The sequence below is a fragment of the Setaria italica genome, chromosome III (genome assembly GCF_000263155.2).
Source record: "Setaria italica strain Yugu1 chromosome III, Setaria_italica_v2.0, whole genome shotgun sequence".
NCBI classification, from domain to species: domain Eukaryota; kingdom Viridiplantae; phylum Streptophyta; class Magnoliopsida; order Poales; family Poaceae; genus Setaria; species Setaria italica.
The window spans coordinates 23816900-23833179 of record NC_028452.1 but is presented as its reverse complement, the minus strand read 5'-3'; the positions used below and the strand labels follow the sequence as shown (position 1 = coordinate 23833179).

General features: G+C 47.3%; 1 pseudogene; it reads right to left on the bottom strand.

The window, feature by feature from the left end:
* Nucleotides 1-10367: 10367 nt before the first annotated feature.
* LOC101756735 lies at nucleotides 10368-10967 on the bottom strand (annotated as a pseudogene).
* Between the last annotated feature and the right edge of the window lie 5313 nt (nucleotides 10968-16280).

Sequence of the window (16280 nt, the reverse complement as noted above, 5' to 3'; positions counted from 1 at the left end):
ATAAGAGGGCGGATGCGATTCAGTAGGCCGAGCACTATTGCCTGGAGGCAGAGCAACTCAAGGCCGACTTGAAGAAGGCCAAAGAGGACACCGTGCGGAAAGACCTAGATCACTCCCTTAAGGAAGAGGTTCTCACTTTGCACTTGAGAGGTATGTTGTGCTGACTTGTTGACTCGGTATTGTCCTTGTAATCTTAGTGCTGATGTATACTTGGTTGAATGAGCAGATGCCGAGGTCAGGGAGCAAAGGCTCAAGCGGCACCTCAAAGAGTGCGAGGATTCGAATGCGCACCTTCAGCAAGAGCATGATGTGGCGGTTCATTGTGAGTATGCCATATCGCAGAAGCTGACTTATGAAGCCAACGTGGGCAAGGAAACTGAGCGCTGCTTAGAGTCTACTGTCCGTAGTCTTCAACATGACCAAGTTGTAATTGCAGCTTTTGAGGTAGAGCTGGAGGATCTTTGTAAGGCGGCCGGCTATGTGATGGACATGGTTCAGCTAGAGACCGACCCGACCGCGCCAACGCTGCTGCTTGATCATCTGAAAGCCACGCCTGGTTGGCTGAAGGTGCTGCTGAAGGATACCGCGGTGGAGTGCGTCAAGAACGTCTTAGCGCTGGTGGTGACACACTTCTCACGGATCCCCTTGGAGCGTGCTGCAACAGGAGTCGCGGCCGACTTCAATGCGGATGCACTTCCAGAGCTGGCCGACCAGTATCATGATGTAGCAGAGAACATTGTGAATGATCTGGACCTGTAAAATTGAACTGAGTGGTGTATCAAGCTGTTTGATAAGACATGTCATGTAATTAACTTGACGTATGCGAGGAAAAAGAGGGTTCATCCCTCCCTTGGTATATACAACAGGACAGTGTGTAGCTTAGGCATGTAGCCACTAAGTGCCTAGCCTTGCCTGACCACCATCCTGCTGAGACCGGATCTCGAGCTTGTAGGTCGGGTGAACGCAAGGTTGTCTAGGTTTCGCAAGCTGGAACGCCAACCACACGAGTTAGTCATATTGCCTTGAGAGGGGGAGGAGAAGAATGTGAGACTCGAAGGTCAACGCCTGGGGGAAGCCCCCGAGTTTGAGAGCGAGTGGTCTGTCGAACAGGTCGGACAGCCCCGGAGCGTCCGAAAAGCTCGGTTAAAGGAACAGTAAGGAAGTAGATACGGAAAAGAACCTCGAATGTTTTATTTATTCAATAATAAAGGGGAAAATAGAGTACATAGCTTGTAAATCCTAAGGGTAGAAGCACCATAGGTGCTTGATGTTCCATGGATTGGGGATGCCTGAGCCGTCCCCCCATTGGAGTCGATAGGTGCTTGGCTGGATGACTTCCTTGACGATGAAGGGGCCCTCCCAAGGGGCGGCCAGCTTGTGCATGTCCTTGGTGGACTGGATCCGACAAAGCACCAAATCGCCAACGTTGAAGGAGCATTCCCTGACATTTCGATCGTGGTAGCACCATATCTGCTGCTCCTGGCGTACATGATGGATGAGAGCCGTCACTCGAGGCTCCTCGAGGCTGTCAATGTCAACCCACTGACTTGTTTCTGCCTCACCTTCCTCGTAGTACTGGATGCGTGGGACGGCAAAAGGCCACGTTGGATGGCAGGACGGCCTCTGAGCCGTACACCATGAAGAAAGGGGTGTAGCCGGTAGCCTGTCTCTTCTGGGTTTGTAGGTCTCAGATGACATGGGGTAGCTCACGTAGCTACTTGGTAGTGTACTTGGACGCGTCGTCGAAGATGCGAGACTTGAGGGACTGGAGGACCATCCCATTCGCACGTTCGACCTGGCTGTTACAGCGTGGGTGCACTACTGAGAAGTAGTACACATCGATGAGGTTGTCTTGGCAGAAGTCCCAGAACTCGAAGCCTGTGAACTACTTGCCAAGGTCGGTGATGATCCCGTTTGGCACTCCAAAGCGGTGTGTGATTTCCTCCATGAACTAAACGGCTTTAGCCGACTCAATGCTTGTGACAGCCTTGACTTCAATCCACTCGGTGAATTTGTCAACTACTACGAAGATGTAGGTGTAGCCGCCCAGAGTGGTCTTGAAGGGTCCGACCATATCTAGCCCCCAGTATATGAAGGGCCAGAATGGTGGGATGGTGCACAGGGCTTAGGCCAGTAGATGTTACTGCTTTGGATGAGCTCTTTTGTACCTTTGGATGAGCTCCTTTGCATCGGCTACCGTTGTTGGCCAATAGAAACCAGAGCGAAACGCATTGCCGACTAAAGTGCTCGAGGTAGCGTGGTTGCCGCAAGTGCCCAAGTGGATCTCGTGTAGGAGGTCGATGCCCTCATTGCGCAGAGTGCACTTCATCAAGATGCCTGTAGATGTAGCCTTTTGTAGAGCTCCTTGCTGATGATGACGTAGTTTTCACTACACCGAGCTAGTTTTTCGTGTTCGATCTTGTCTTCTCGGGCGTGCCAATCTTCTTCTGCCTCAATCATCATGACGTTAGTAGGAGCTGGGTTGGCTAGAGCCTCAACGTTGCCGTTGACTTGGTATGGGTCCAAAACCTTGATGGATGGTTTCTGAAGATCTTGTACAAAGACGCCAGCCGGGACTTGCACACACTGGAGCCGAGCTTGGACAGGACATCAGCGGCGATGTTGTGGTCCCTGTGGACATGGTGTAACTCAAGACCATCGAAGTGGGCTTCAAGTTTGCGGATTTCCATGCAGTAAGCATCCATGGACTCCTTGGTGCAGTCCCAGTTCTTATTGACTTGCTTGATGATGACCATGGAGTCGCCATACACAAAGATGCGCTTGATCCCGAGGGAGACGGTGATGCGGAGGCTATGGATGAGAGCTTCGTACTCGATGCCGTTGTTGGTGGCCTTGTAGTAGATCTGGAGCACGTACTTGAGCTGCTCGCCTTTGGGGATATGAAGAGGACCCCCACACCGGCTCCTTCAAGGTTGAGGGCGTCGTCAAAGTACATAGTCCAGTGTTTTGGCCTCTCCAGGGAGGCGGCTTCTGGATCTATGTCCACTCGGCCATGAAGTCAACCAGGATCTGTGACTTGATTGCATGACGCGGGCAGAAATCGAGGTCGAACTGGCTGAGCTCCATGGACCACTTGACAACTCGACCGTTGACGTACCTGTTGTGAAGGATTTCGCTAGTGGGGTATGAGGATACCACTCAGATCTTGTGCACCTGGAAGTAATGGTGCAGCTTTCTTGATGAGATTAGAACTACGTAGAGCAATTTTTGAACCTATGTATAGCGAATCTTTGAGTCACTGAGGACCTCACTAATGTAGTACACCAGTCGTGGCACCATGTGTATATGGCTGGGCTCTTCATGTTCCATAACTAGCACAGTGCTGACAACGTGCAGCGTTGCAAAGATGTAGAGGTAAATCATTTTTTGGTCGGTCGGGGCCGTCATGACGGGGGAGTGGTGAGGAAAGTTTTGAGCTCTTCGAGTGCCTTGCTGGCCTTGTCATCCCACTCGAAATTGTCCGCCTTTTTGAGCATCTTGAAGAAGGGCAAACCCTTATCTCCGAGTTTGCTGATGAAGTGGCTGAGGGCTGCCATCATGCCAATAAGCTTCATGACATCTTTCTTGCTAGATGGTTTTGTCATGTTTCTAATTGCGTCCACCGTGATGGGATTGGCTTTGATGTCACGATGGCTGACCATGAAGCCGAGGAGCTTTCAAGATGAGACACCGAAGACACACTTACCCGGGTTGAGTTTCCATCAATAGGCCTAGAGGCTGTTGAAAGTTTCTGCGAGGTCAGCTATGAAGCTCTCTCATCTTTGGTCTTGACAACTACATCGTTGATGTAGGCCTCGACATTCCTATGAAGCTGCGTTGCGAGGCAGCCCTGGATTGCCTTCTGGTAGGTGGTGCCAGCATTTTTTCAACCCAAAGGTCATGGTGTTGTAGCAGTAGATGCTGAAGGGCGTTATGAACGCCATCTTTTTTTAGTCAGCAGGATCAAGGGTGATCTGATGATAGCTCGAGTAGCAGTTGAGGAAGCAGAGCAGGATGCTCCTAGCCATAGAATCTACTATTTGGTCGATGCGCGGAAGAGGGAAGGGGTCCTTAGGGCAGTGCTTGTTGAGGTCGGTGTAATTGATACACATTCTCCATTCACCGGTTTTCTTTTTAACAAGAGCTGGATTTGCTAACCAGACAGGATGTTTACATTCACAGATGGATCCGGGAGCTAGGAGTTTATTAAGTTCTACCCTGATGGCCTCCTTGCGATCTTGGGCGAAGCGGTGAAGCTTTTGCTTGACCGATCTTGCTATCTTGCTCAAGTTCAAGGAGTGCTCAGCCAGGTCCCGCGGGACATCGGGCATATCGGATGGTTTCCACGCAAACATGTTCGAGTTTTCCCGGAGGAAACTGGCGAGCACAAGTTCCTATTTGGCGGAGAGGTCGGACCCTATGAGGGTCGTCTTGGTCGGGTCTTCTAGGCCGAGGCAGATCTTCTTGACCTTGGGGTAAGGCTGCAACATTGTAGGTGTCAGCTCCATCTCTAGGATCATGAGCTGGTCCTTGTCCATCTTTTGGGCCTCGGCGAGCATGGCGGTGGCCTTGGCCGAGTACTCCAGGGATTCTGTGAGCTGTACCGCCTCCATGTCACACTTGTACGAAGTCTCGACATCACCGTAGATGGAGAGGACACCATTTGGAGCTGGCATCTTGAGGATGAGGTAGGTGTGATGTGGGATCACCATAAACCTCGCCAGCATGGGCCTACCAAAGATGGCATGGTAGAAAGTCTTGAAGTTGGCCACCTCGAAGGTGAGATGCTCTGTACGGTAGTTGGCAGGCGTGCCAAAGGTGACGGGCAGAATAACTCAGCCAATAGGATAGGATCCTTTGCTAGGTATGATGCACTAAAAGGGTTCTTCACAGGGCTGGAGCCGTTCGAAGTTGAAGTCCATGCGCTTTAAGGTTTCCGTGAAAATGATGTTGAGCCCGCTACCGTCATCAATCAGCACCTTGGGGAGGAGAGCACAGTCTATGGTTGGGCAGACCACCAACGGGTGGGACCCAGGATCTAGGATATGGACCCAAGGATCTTCCTTTGAGAAGGTTATGGGTTGCTCCAACCAGCGCAGATACTGGACTGGCCGTATGGTGACAAAGTGCACCTCTCACTGGTGCAACTTCTGCTTGCGGTTGCTGTAGAACGCCTTGGGGCCGCCCATGATGATGTTGACCTGATGGTCCGGTCGTTGGAACTCCCCGTTCTGGTCGGTGCCTCGGGTTGGCTGGTCACGACACTCCTCTTTGTGTTGGTCATCGCGGTCATCTCGGCGGCGGCCATTGCGGTCATCGCAGTGGCGGTTGTAGTCATCATGGTAGCGGTCATCACAGCGATAGTCGCCGCGGTCGTTGCGGTCATCACGGCGGTGATAGTCACGCTTGTTGTCGTCCCTACAGTAGTCGTTGCGGAAAGGTCGCTTGTACTCCACCGGGGCGCTGAGCTCTTTCTTGAGGACTGTGCAGTCCTGAAGATTACGGCGTGCGTCCTTATGGAAGGGGCACGGAGCATTGAGGGTGTCATCAAACTCTTCCTGAAGGAAGGTGATCAGCCTGGCAGGGTCGCCTTCAGTAGTGAGGACCTCGGGGGCCCTTTATCAAAGTCGGGAGGACTCTGGACACGCTTGATGATCGTCATGGGTCGGCTGGTCGTGGTCGTCATTCTAGCACTGCTTGCCACCCTAGAACTCCACTTGTGCCTCCTCCTCGATGTCGGCCTGGGTGTTGAAAACCTGCATAATCTGCCCGATCATCTTGGGGTAGCCTCATACAGTTTGCAGAATATATTGCGGTCCATGAGATCGAAGTGGAAGTACATGATGATGTCACAGTCCTCGACGCTAGCCAACCTGTTGCAGTTCTTGAAGAAGCGGTTGGCGTACTCTTAGAGAGATTCGCCCTTTCACCGGCGGACTTGACCAAGGTTCTCTGTTTTACCAGGTTGGCTATAGGTAGTCTAGTAGTTCTCAGTGAAAGCTCTAGCGAGCTGACCCCAACTGCCGATGTTGTTTGGTTGGAGGTTCTCCAGCCACAGGAGCGGGACGGGACCCATCACCACCGGAAAGTAGGCAGCCATCTAGTCGTAGGTGCCGTGGACAGCTTTCACCGCGGTGCTGTACATCTTGAGCCAGATGGTAGGGTTGGAGCGACCATTGTACTTTTCATTGATGGCCGGCTTGAAGGAGGCCGGCCACTCAACAGCCCTAAGGTGGGGAGTGAAGGCGACGAAACCGTCGATCGCCGTATCATCGTCGTCCTCAAGGTTGTATACAATGGGTGAAGCCCTAGGGCATCTGCCGTTGTCACGCCTAGGTGGTACGTAGGCGTCTTCAGGGTCACCATACATGTGGTCATAGTCGGCATCAAGTATCTTCATGTCCTTAGCCCGCACGCCGTGGTCCGGCGGGCCCACTTGTCAGATCCGGCCAATATCCTAGTTGGTGGGGACCCATGGGGTACCTATATCCCTTACGGTCCTTATGACAGAAATCCGACCGTCACATTACTCAAATAATAAAGGAGAATTGATCTTTCTTACTCACATATATGTTATCAATAACCTAGTGCCACATGTATTGGCCAATAAACATTTAAAGGAACACAAGTCTGCATAAGAGAGAAAACGTAAACATGTGCAAACTTGGACGAAACATATTGAAGAATACCTGACACATACATGATGGATTAGAGGGTCCACATGCTAGGGCAAACCAGCCCAATCCAGCGGGGGTCCACAGGGATCAGCACCAAGGCCCAAAGGATGGCCCAGCAGGCAAAGGCGGTGGCAAGACGCATGCCCATGGGGCGGCCGAACCTGGACAGTGCCCCCTCATCCTTATCTTCCATGTGGCGGTAGCTAGTTGACTCCTGGAGGTGTTGGGAGAAGATTCCCCGGAGATACCTCCTGGGAACCGCCCTCTACCACCTATAAGAGGAGGAGGATACCCCCCCATCTACACACCACACTTGAAGCCTCTCTCCCTCTCTCTAGTTACACTTGTAATCCTTAGGCTAGTGGAGCTAGGCTATAGCAGAATCTCTTGTAGTGCTAAGCTAGTCTTCGAGTCGGATGGGGATGTAACCTCCGGCTCTCGGTATGGCTTTTTACTCGACTTGTTGGTATCTATCTATAAAGAATATTGTTGTTATGCTATTTTGGTAGTACACTATGCCATGTATTGTGTTTTATTAAGTTATACTCCTATGCTTAGGCTAAATCTACGTTACTGCATCGGTTCATTGTGCCTTCGGGCTTGCTCTAGTTCTATGCATGTCGATCATCATGGTCGGGGTTCTAGAGGGGCTAGAGTAGTGATCGCGTGCACGAGCGTGGTACTCGGGTGCCTTGGGATCCATCGAATATGACTGTGCCCCCTGGTCTTTCGGGGTAGGCGGCAGGTGGTGACAGCAGTGTCTGTCCCTTGTAGTCCCCCACGTTCGGGTATGGTGTAGGAGTTCTGAAAGATACCTTGCCTTGGCAGACCAGGGACGAGTATTCTTCCCGTAATGATGTATGCTTAGATATAGTTCTAATCATGTGTTTGTATGACCCTTGCTAGTATAGATAGATGCTACTAGGACCTATCGCAAGCCTTGCTCCCGCTAACCTTAGGTTTATTTCCTTATTCTTTATTCATGAGATTGGCTTGTGTGTATCACATTACCCTCATATATTTATCCTGGCTTACCCTGTATGATGTTTGGTCTGTTACTTAAGTATATCATCCTGAATATGTATCTGATAAATCCTTTTACACCAATGCCATCCTTTGGGAAAATATAAATAACGATACCCTGAATACTCTCCAGGTGAAATGCTCCAATGATATATCCATGCGCTTGTAGATTTATTTGTAAAATACTAACAACTGTATAATCAAGTTTAGACTCATCAAACCGATATGTGAAATTATCACAAGTATCCAAGCCCATGTTATTTTTTTTCTTATTCTCATGTCTCGTTCTCTTGGACTATCTAATCAATCTATACTAATTAATCCGCTAGACAAATAAGACAAATGGTTTTCATTTCTCCATTAAGTTATTGCTCAAATAATGAAAGAAAGCAAACTAGTATCTTTTTAGAATAAACCTTTCTAAACTAAATCAGTAGGGCAACATGAAACTCAATATGATATATTTATATTATGTGATTTACCACTGACAATTTAGAATTTTGATGGCTATGTATGATATAATTCATAATAGACCGCGGAGTTTGCATAGCACTATGAACCCTTTTTGTGGAGAATGGGTATGTTTATCACCTATAGCTCACTTTTTTGAAAAACATTAGTTACTAGATTGATGCACTTATTAGAAAAATAGTCACTAGAGAATGCGGGGAAAGCCCTATTATGACATACAGATCCAACGCGTTAACTAGCTCCAATGCAAGTGTCAAGTCTATTTAAAGGATGATCACAACCAAGGTAGCAGGCCAAGGGGGTGTTTGGCAGCACTCCACTCCAGGAAAATTAGCTCCACTCCACCAACTGCAAAAAACTCGCAGCCAAACACATCTAGCTCCACCAACTCTAGCTCTAGAAAAAAGGTGGAGCTAGGGGTCAGATCCACATTTTTGGTGGAGTACCTCAAGGGGTGCTCCAAAAACTCCAGTTTCAGACCTTCTCATGGAGTTGGTGGGTATTTACCCACCATTGCCACTTGTTACGCGAACGTACCATTTGGACAAAAGAAAAAAATGTCGGACTGCTCCCGTCACCCCACACCCCCTCATCCCTTCGCCCACCAGCCACTCGCCATCGCGCCGCCCTCTCAGGGCCCCGTCGAGCCGCCCCATGGAGGTCGTGGCCATCACTCGAGCCACTCACCCCGCCGCCGCCGCTTGGTGCCCCGCTCAGACCAGTCGCCCCACCGCCACCACAGCTGCCCGTCTCCGTCGTCCCCACTCCAGGCCACACTGGGAGACGATGAGCGGCAGGTCACTCCTCCTCGATGGATCCAGGTAGTGCACAGGTCCTGAAGGTGGCACAATGGATCCCGGCAGCGAGCTCCGCTAAGTTCCCCAGCACTAATCCGATCCTCTTGACGGTTGGGAGATGCAACACTGGCCTCGGCTTTCATCCCAGTTGGGGAAGGATCGACGGTGCATGCGAGGATCCTGAAACGCCACATTCGAGTTTGCTGGTGTTCTGGTCTCGCCACCATCGTCCTTTCCCAACACCGCTTTCTCCGGTGACATGCCGACATCTATGTTGTGCAGGGCACAATCTGGAGGCGCCACACGCTCGATGTGTCGGCTTTGGAACATCCACTTGAGTTCCTGGATCATTCAGCTATTCATTTTGTAATCAGGATTTCAACTTGCCGCTCGCCTGTATCTTGGTTTTTCCCCATCTATGGACCTCTTGCTTTAATGCTCGACACATTTCCAATACAAGCCATGTACCTTGGATTCAGGCTGAAGGTAATGTATTTGGAAACAAAGTCTACCACAATTTGATCTTTAGAGCTAGTTTTTATTTTTTTTCCCACGAAGTACCGTAGCGACAGTACTGTAGCAGTGGCAAAAAAACAAAATAGCAACTCTCCAGAATGCTTCAAACACAACCAGCCATCCACCATGGCCAAAATAGAACATTCCCACCAAATCCTCATATTTCTGGAGCTGGAGCACTACAATCTGTCAAACACGTACAACAACTCCATGTTTTTCTGGAGTTGGTGGAGTGGAGCTGGGAAAGTGTGGAGCTGGTGGAGTGGAACTGGTTTTTGTGAGGTGGAGTGCTGCCAAACATCCCCTTAGGATTGTCTGACATATGTATTCATCGATAAGTTGCTCGGTAACAACGATTGAGTTTCTGAGTTTTAGGCACACATGACACCCAGGATAGTGGTGGGTAGCCCTATAGCATAGAGAGACATATTTGGTTGCAAACCTTGTTTAGATTTAACACATGCATATTAAGAATATGCTAGGATAGATTTTTGGTTTCCAATCGACATGTTTGCTATAGGAAAAGATCCTTCACTCGTGGCCTTTACTACCCAATGTATCGTAAAGGGCAGTTTCACTATGAATGTGCGTCATGGCTGCGTTGTCGCCGCATCTTGTGAAGTCATAATTTTGGAGCTACTTAGAAGCTTGACGGTGTTTGTGTTTTGTAATATATATATATATATATATATATATATATATATATAGTATGTCTCGTAGGTATGATTGAGGTTTTTTCTTGTTCTCAAGATATGTCACATATAATTAGGAAACACAATTGAACAAGATAAGACTATATACTCTCAAATGAAACATTTATTATTTCCGGGAGTCACACACCTCACCATGAAACTTTATTAAAGAAGTACAACTCATGGTTAATCTAGAAGATAGCCGAACCAATGATGGGTTGTTGCCAGAAAGCGGCGGGATTCATCACACCCAATGGGTTGACACTAAGTAGCTGTTGTTGTTGCCAGAACGCAGTAGGGTTGGCAAAAGCCAATGGGTTGAATGGCAGCAGTTGTTGTTGCTGCTAGTAGGCAGCGGGGTTCGCCACAGCTAGTTGGTTGAATGGAAGGAGCTGCTGTTGCTGCCAGTAGGCATTTGCCACAGCCAGCTGGTTGAATGGAAGTAGCTGTTGTTGTTGTTAGTATGCAGCTTGGTTAGCCAGGGCTAGTTGGCTGAACGCAGGTAGAAATTTTTGCTGTTGTGCGGTGATGCTCTGTACGGTCACATGTGCCAATGATTGATGCTGCGATAGGGCCCTTGGTTGTTGTAAGAAGAGTGCCGGTGATGATAAGATGTTTGCTGCGAGCGCCTGCTGCACAATTGGATTTTCATATCCCAAGGCTGTCACATGTGGGAGGTACTGTGGAATAGGGGCAGCAGCAGCAAGGGAGCCCTGTGGAATAAAGACTGCAGTGGCAGCGCTCATTGAAAGAGCAAGGAGCGCAAAAAGAGCAAATATCTTGGCTGCCATTGTTGCTGATAAGAGGCTGCTATGGGTTTCAATTTATAAGTTGCTAATTTGTATAGGTGATGAATTAACTACACATTTGGATCCTATTTATACTCATGAGAGCTCATGTAGCTGTGGCAAGATATTGGCTTTTTGCAAGCAAATCATTATCTAGATAAGCCTACCTTGACATGGTACCTTGTCAATTTTGACATTTAGTGATTATTTTTTTGGATTATACGATGTGCATTAGCTAGACAATTTGCACTAAACACAAGGAAAAGGTGACTTTTCTTGTTATATGTGTGACAGTAGCAAGACAAGTTCACTGTAAGACATGTGAAAGCCTTACCCACATCATGCATGTTCCACTTCATAAAAGTGAGTTTGTAAAGTTGTGGTATCCTGATGTGGATCAAAATCTTCTTTTAACTAAGTTTGTCATCTATCTATGGATAAGATAGGATATATTCCAAGAGTCTTTACTCACGAACAAGGCCATGTGCTTCTAGGATACTTACATGCCTATACCAATGTTTACTTGTGTGGTGGCATGTCAATTTTTACAACTAGATAAAAGATATTGGCCAAATATGAGAAAAATATAATAACTAATTAGGAGGCAATGAATTGAATATCACATCTTTGGCCTCAGCATAGGGCTTACTCATAGAGACTTGTAATACAACGCGATTACTATATAATCTTTTAATTTGTGGGGAGGTCGGGTGGCTAATGCTTGCATTCTATTGAAGTTGTGAGATGTGACTGTCGCTAGGGAACATGTTTACTTTAAAGATACTAAGGGATCGTGCTTTTTCTAGGTTGGGTGTTGGATCAAAGAACAAAGTTGTCTTAAGTCACCGTATAATCAAGTTTAGACTCATCAAATCGATATGTGAAACTTATCACAAGTATCCAAGCCCATGTTATAAGTTATTCCTCAAACAATGAAAGAAAGCAAATCAGTATCTTCTTTTGAATAAACATTTATCTAAACTAAATCAGTAGGGCAACATGAAACTCGATATGATATCTTTTGTGATTATGTGATTTACCACTAACAATTTAGAATTTTGATGGCTATGTTTGATATAATACATAATAGACCGCGGAGTTTGCATAGCACTATGAATTTTTTTTGTGGAGAATGGGTATGTTTATCACCTATAGCTCACTTTTTTGAAAAACATTAGTTATTAGAAAAATAGTCACTAGAGAAAGCGGGAAAGCCCTATTACGAGATATGGATGCAACACGATAATCTGCTCCAATGCAAGTGTCGAGTCTGTTTGTAGGATGATCACAACCAAGGTATCATGCCAACTTGTATTTCACATTTCCTTTAATTTTGGATTGTTCGACGTAGCATTCATTGATAAGTTGCTCAAACAAAGACCGAGTTTCTGAGTTTTAGGAACACATGACGCCCAGGATAGTGGTGGGTAGCCCTATAGCATAGAGAGACATATTCGGTTGCAAACCTTGTTTAGATTTAACACATGCGTATTAAGAATATGCTTGGATAGATTTTTGGTTTCCAATTGACATGTTTGCAATAGGAAAAGATCTTTCGCTCCGTGGCCTTTTCTACCCAATGTATCGTAAAGGGAAGGTTCACTATGAATGTGCGCCATGGCTGCGTTGTCGCCGCATTGTGAAGTCATAATTTCGGAGCTACTTAGAAGCTTGATGATGTTTGTGTTCTTTCTCTTAGGTTGTCGACATATGTCTCTTAGGTATGATAGAGGTTTTTTCTTGTTGTCGACATATGTCACATATAATTACAAAACACAATTGAACAAGATAGGACTATATACACTCAAACAAAACATTTCTTATTTTCGGGAGTCACACGCCTCAGCATGCAAACTTTATTAAAGAAGTACAACTCATAGTTAATCTAGAAGATAGCCAAACCAATGATAGGTTGCTGCCAGAAAGCGGCGGGATTCATCACACCCATGGGTTGACACTAAGTTGTTGTTGTTGTTGCCAGAATGCAGCTGGGTTGGCCCGCCAAAGCCAACGGGTTGAATGGCAGCAGTAGTTGTTGCTGACAGTAGGCAGAAGGGTTCACAGTAGCCAGTTGGTTGAATGGAAGGAGCTGTTGTTGCTGCAGTAGGCATTTGCCACAGCCAGCTAGTTGAATGGAAGCAACAATTGCTATTGCCAGTAGGCAACAAGGCTAGCCCTATCGCAGCAGCAATCCTTGGCACATGTGACAGTATAGAGCATCACCACACAACAGCAACAATTTCTTGCCTATAGCACTGTTTACTTGTGTGGTGGCATGCCAATTTTTACAATTAGATAAAAGATATTTGCCAAATATGAAAAAAAAATATGAAAACTAATAATTAGTAGGCAATGAATTTAATACACCTCTTTGACCTCAACACAACGCTTACTCACGAGAGTTGTAATACAACACAATTACTATTTGATCATTTAATTCCACGCAAACTAGCAAGGTGGTTCCTCACTTTTGCAGAGGAGGGCCTACCGTTTTTCAGCGCAAAATAGCAAAGATCAACCAAACCCTACGGCTGCTATGGCTCGCAGGAAACAGAACCATGGTACAGGAAAACAAGAAACTAAACGAAAAATGTCAGGGGGAAGTTCCGACGGTCCACCATGGGGCTACCCAAGGTGGTAGATTGTATCGAGGGGATCGTCGTACGCAGAGTTTGATGGATGAACATAAGGACACAGGATTTTACCAGGTTCGGGCCACCGAATAGGTGTAATACTTACGTCCTGTGCTCGGGTTTGTATTCTCAGCGTATAGCGTATCGAATATGGTTTGGATTTTCGAAGGGGTCCTTGCCCGCCTTACATAGTCTAAGGGGTAGGGTTACAAATCCGATTCGATTTAATCCTAGTCGGTTACAAGAAAATCTACTGTCTTTCAGTATAAGTTATCTCTTTACATATTTGAACAACCGTATCTCTATCTATTTCTCTTCACACCGATCCTTCATCTTGATTCGTGCGTCCTCCCGAATACCATCCATGGGGGTCGTGCCACCCCCTTTGGGGGGCGACCAGGTCCATCCGAGTGGGACCGGGGGTCATATCCCCCACAAAAAGGATAATGTTTGATAAAGTGTTGATTGTGTCAAGGAAATGAAAAAAATAATCGGCCATCACCTTTACCTCTACCTAATATTAAGCTAAGTGTTTCTTACATCTATCATATTTTACTTCCCATAACGCCCTCACACTCTCTAAGAGTGCGTTTGATTCAAGGAACGAAGTGGGACGGGACGGGACGATCCCATCTTCTCCCACGTTTGGTTCGGAGACACGAGGGACGAGTCCATCCCTGGAAGAGAATATTCTCTCTATATGCGGGATACCCCCGTCCCTCGAAAACGAGCGGACGGGATGTCCCACTTCGTCTCCGTTAGCGTCGTTTCTTCTTCGTTAGGCGGGCGTGGCCGGGGCGGGCACGGCCGGATGGGGCCACGGTCGGAGCTCCCACAGATGGGGCCGCGACCGGAGCTCCTACGGGCGGAGGCGGGCGCGGCCGGGCGGATGCGGCTGGAGGCGGGCACGCTCGGGAGGATGTGGCCGCGGCCGGAGCTCCCGCGGTCGGAGGCGGGTATGGTCAGGGCTCCCATGGGCGGAGGCGGGTGCGGCCGTGGGGTGGAGGCGGCATTGGCCGGCTGGGTGGGAGGTGGAGGTCTCCGTGACCGGCGAGGAGAAGCAGAGTAGATAGGGAAGAAGAAAAAACAAAAAAAGAAATAGAAATGGATATAGGATGACATGTGGGACCCACGAATACTGTAGCTAACGGTGTCAAAAATATCATCCATCATCCACCTAAACCTCTCCAACCAAACATGAGACAGAACTATCCCATCTTATTTCAACCAAACACTATACGGGACCGTCCCATTTCACAAAACTGGGACGGGACCATCCCGTCCTACATTGTCTCGCATCCAAACACATGCTAAGTTCCCTGTCCCATCCTTCTGAATCCATCATCGTCCTGTCCCTTTGTAAACTCTCTCCGTATCAAACTGCTCAACTCCTCCGTAAATCCTCTCCATATCAAACTGCTCGGCGTATGTAATGTGGGTCTAACTATTGTGAAAAGTATCTCCTAATTCTAGAGATTACTTGCAATACCTGAGACAACTAAAACAGGAAAGAGCAAATGTGTTTCCACTCTAGATCATGCAAACATTCGCATAGAAAAATAGCTTGCTGGGCCGGGCACGGGATATTATCGCTAACATGATAGAAAATCCAACTGCTTAGCTATATATACTCCTACCTCGTCGAGATTGCATCGATCTTTAAGCGCAGCAGCGGCGAGCAGCACGGCCACCTCCTGGCGAGCTGCACCGATTCCCGGTTTTGCGACCCAGAGAGAGGAGGTCGAGCTTGAGCTCCTCCAACTGGGCCGATCGAGCGGCGTTGAGCTCCTCGAGCACATCCTCGACCAGTTTTACAAGAAGGTCGCCGAGCTCGGCGAGCCACAGTTTGGAGGTGACTGATGGGCTATCGGCCGGCGTCATGGTCTCAAGGAGCATGGCGTGGATCCCTGCAGCTTTGGACTTCAGTGCCATTAGCTCGTCTTCGTCGACGGTGGCCAGCTCGGACGCGTGCCTGAACGGCTCAAGCAGCAATACCGCGAGCTTGTTGGACTTGACAAATAAGTGAGGCAGCGCATCTCGTGGCGTGTTAATGATTGGTTTTTCTTTCTTATCAGCAATTGCAGGATCTGCAAGTGATACAATACAAGCACGCAATGGTCGATATGGAGAATCAATCAATGGGCCGACGGCTAAGCAAAAGATGGGATCGACAGGTCTGGACAAATGATGACTTTTTCATAGCATCTCGGGTTCTTTTATTTACTCCCTCCATATATTTACGACGTTTAGGACAAACTAACTTAGTTCAACGGCGATAAATATCTGACAGTTATATATTTATATATGGATAGAGGGAGTAGAAGATAAATTGTTGTTAGCTATAGTACCACATGCTCCGTCACTTACCAATAATGTACGGTCTCTGAAGTGTAGCTTTGATCAATACTACTCTATAATACTCCCTCCGTTTCGATGGAGAGTCAAACCATATCGAATAGATATACTATGAAAATATATTTAATGAAGAAATTAATGGTACTTATTTAGTACTTTACTTCCCCCGTCCTAAAATATAGCTACGTTTAGCTTTTTCAAAAGTCAAATCTCTTTAACTTTGACTAACAATATCTCTAAAAATAATTTATTTCAAATAAAAAAGTTACATATTATAATAATTGGTTTCATGATAAATTGACTAACATTATTTTTATGTTATTAATAT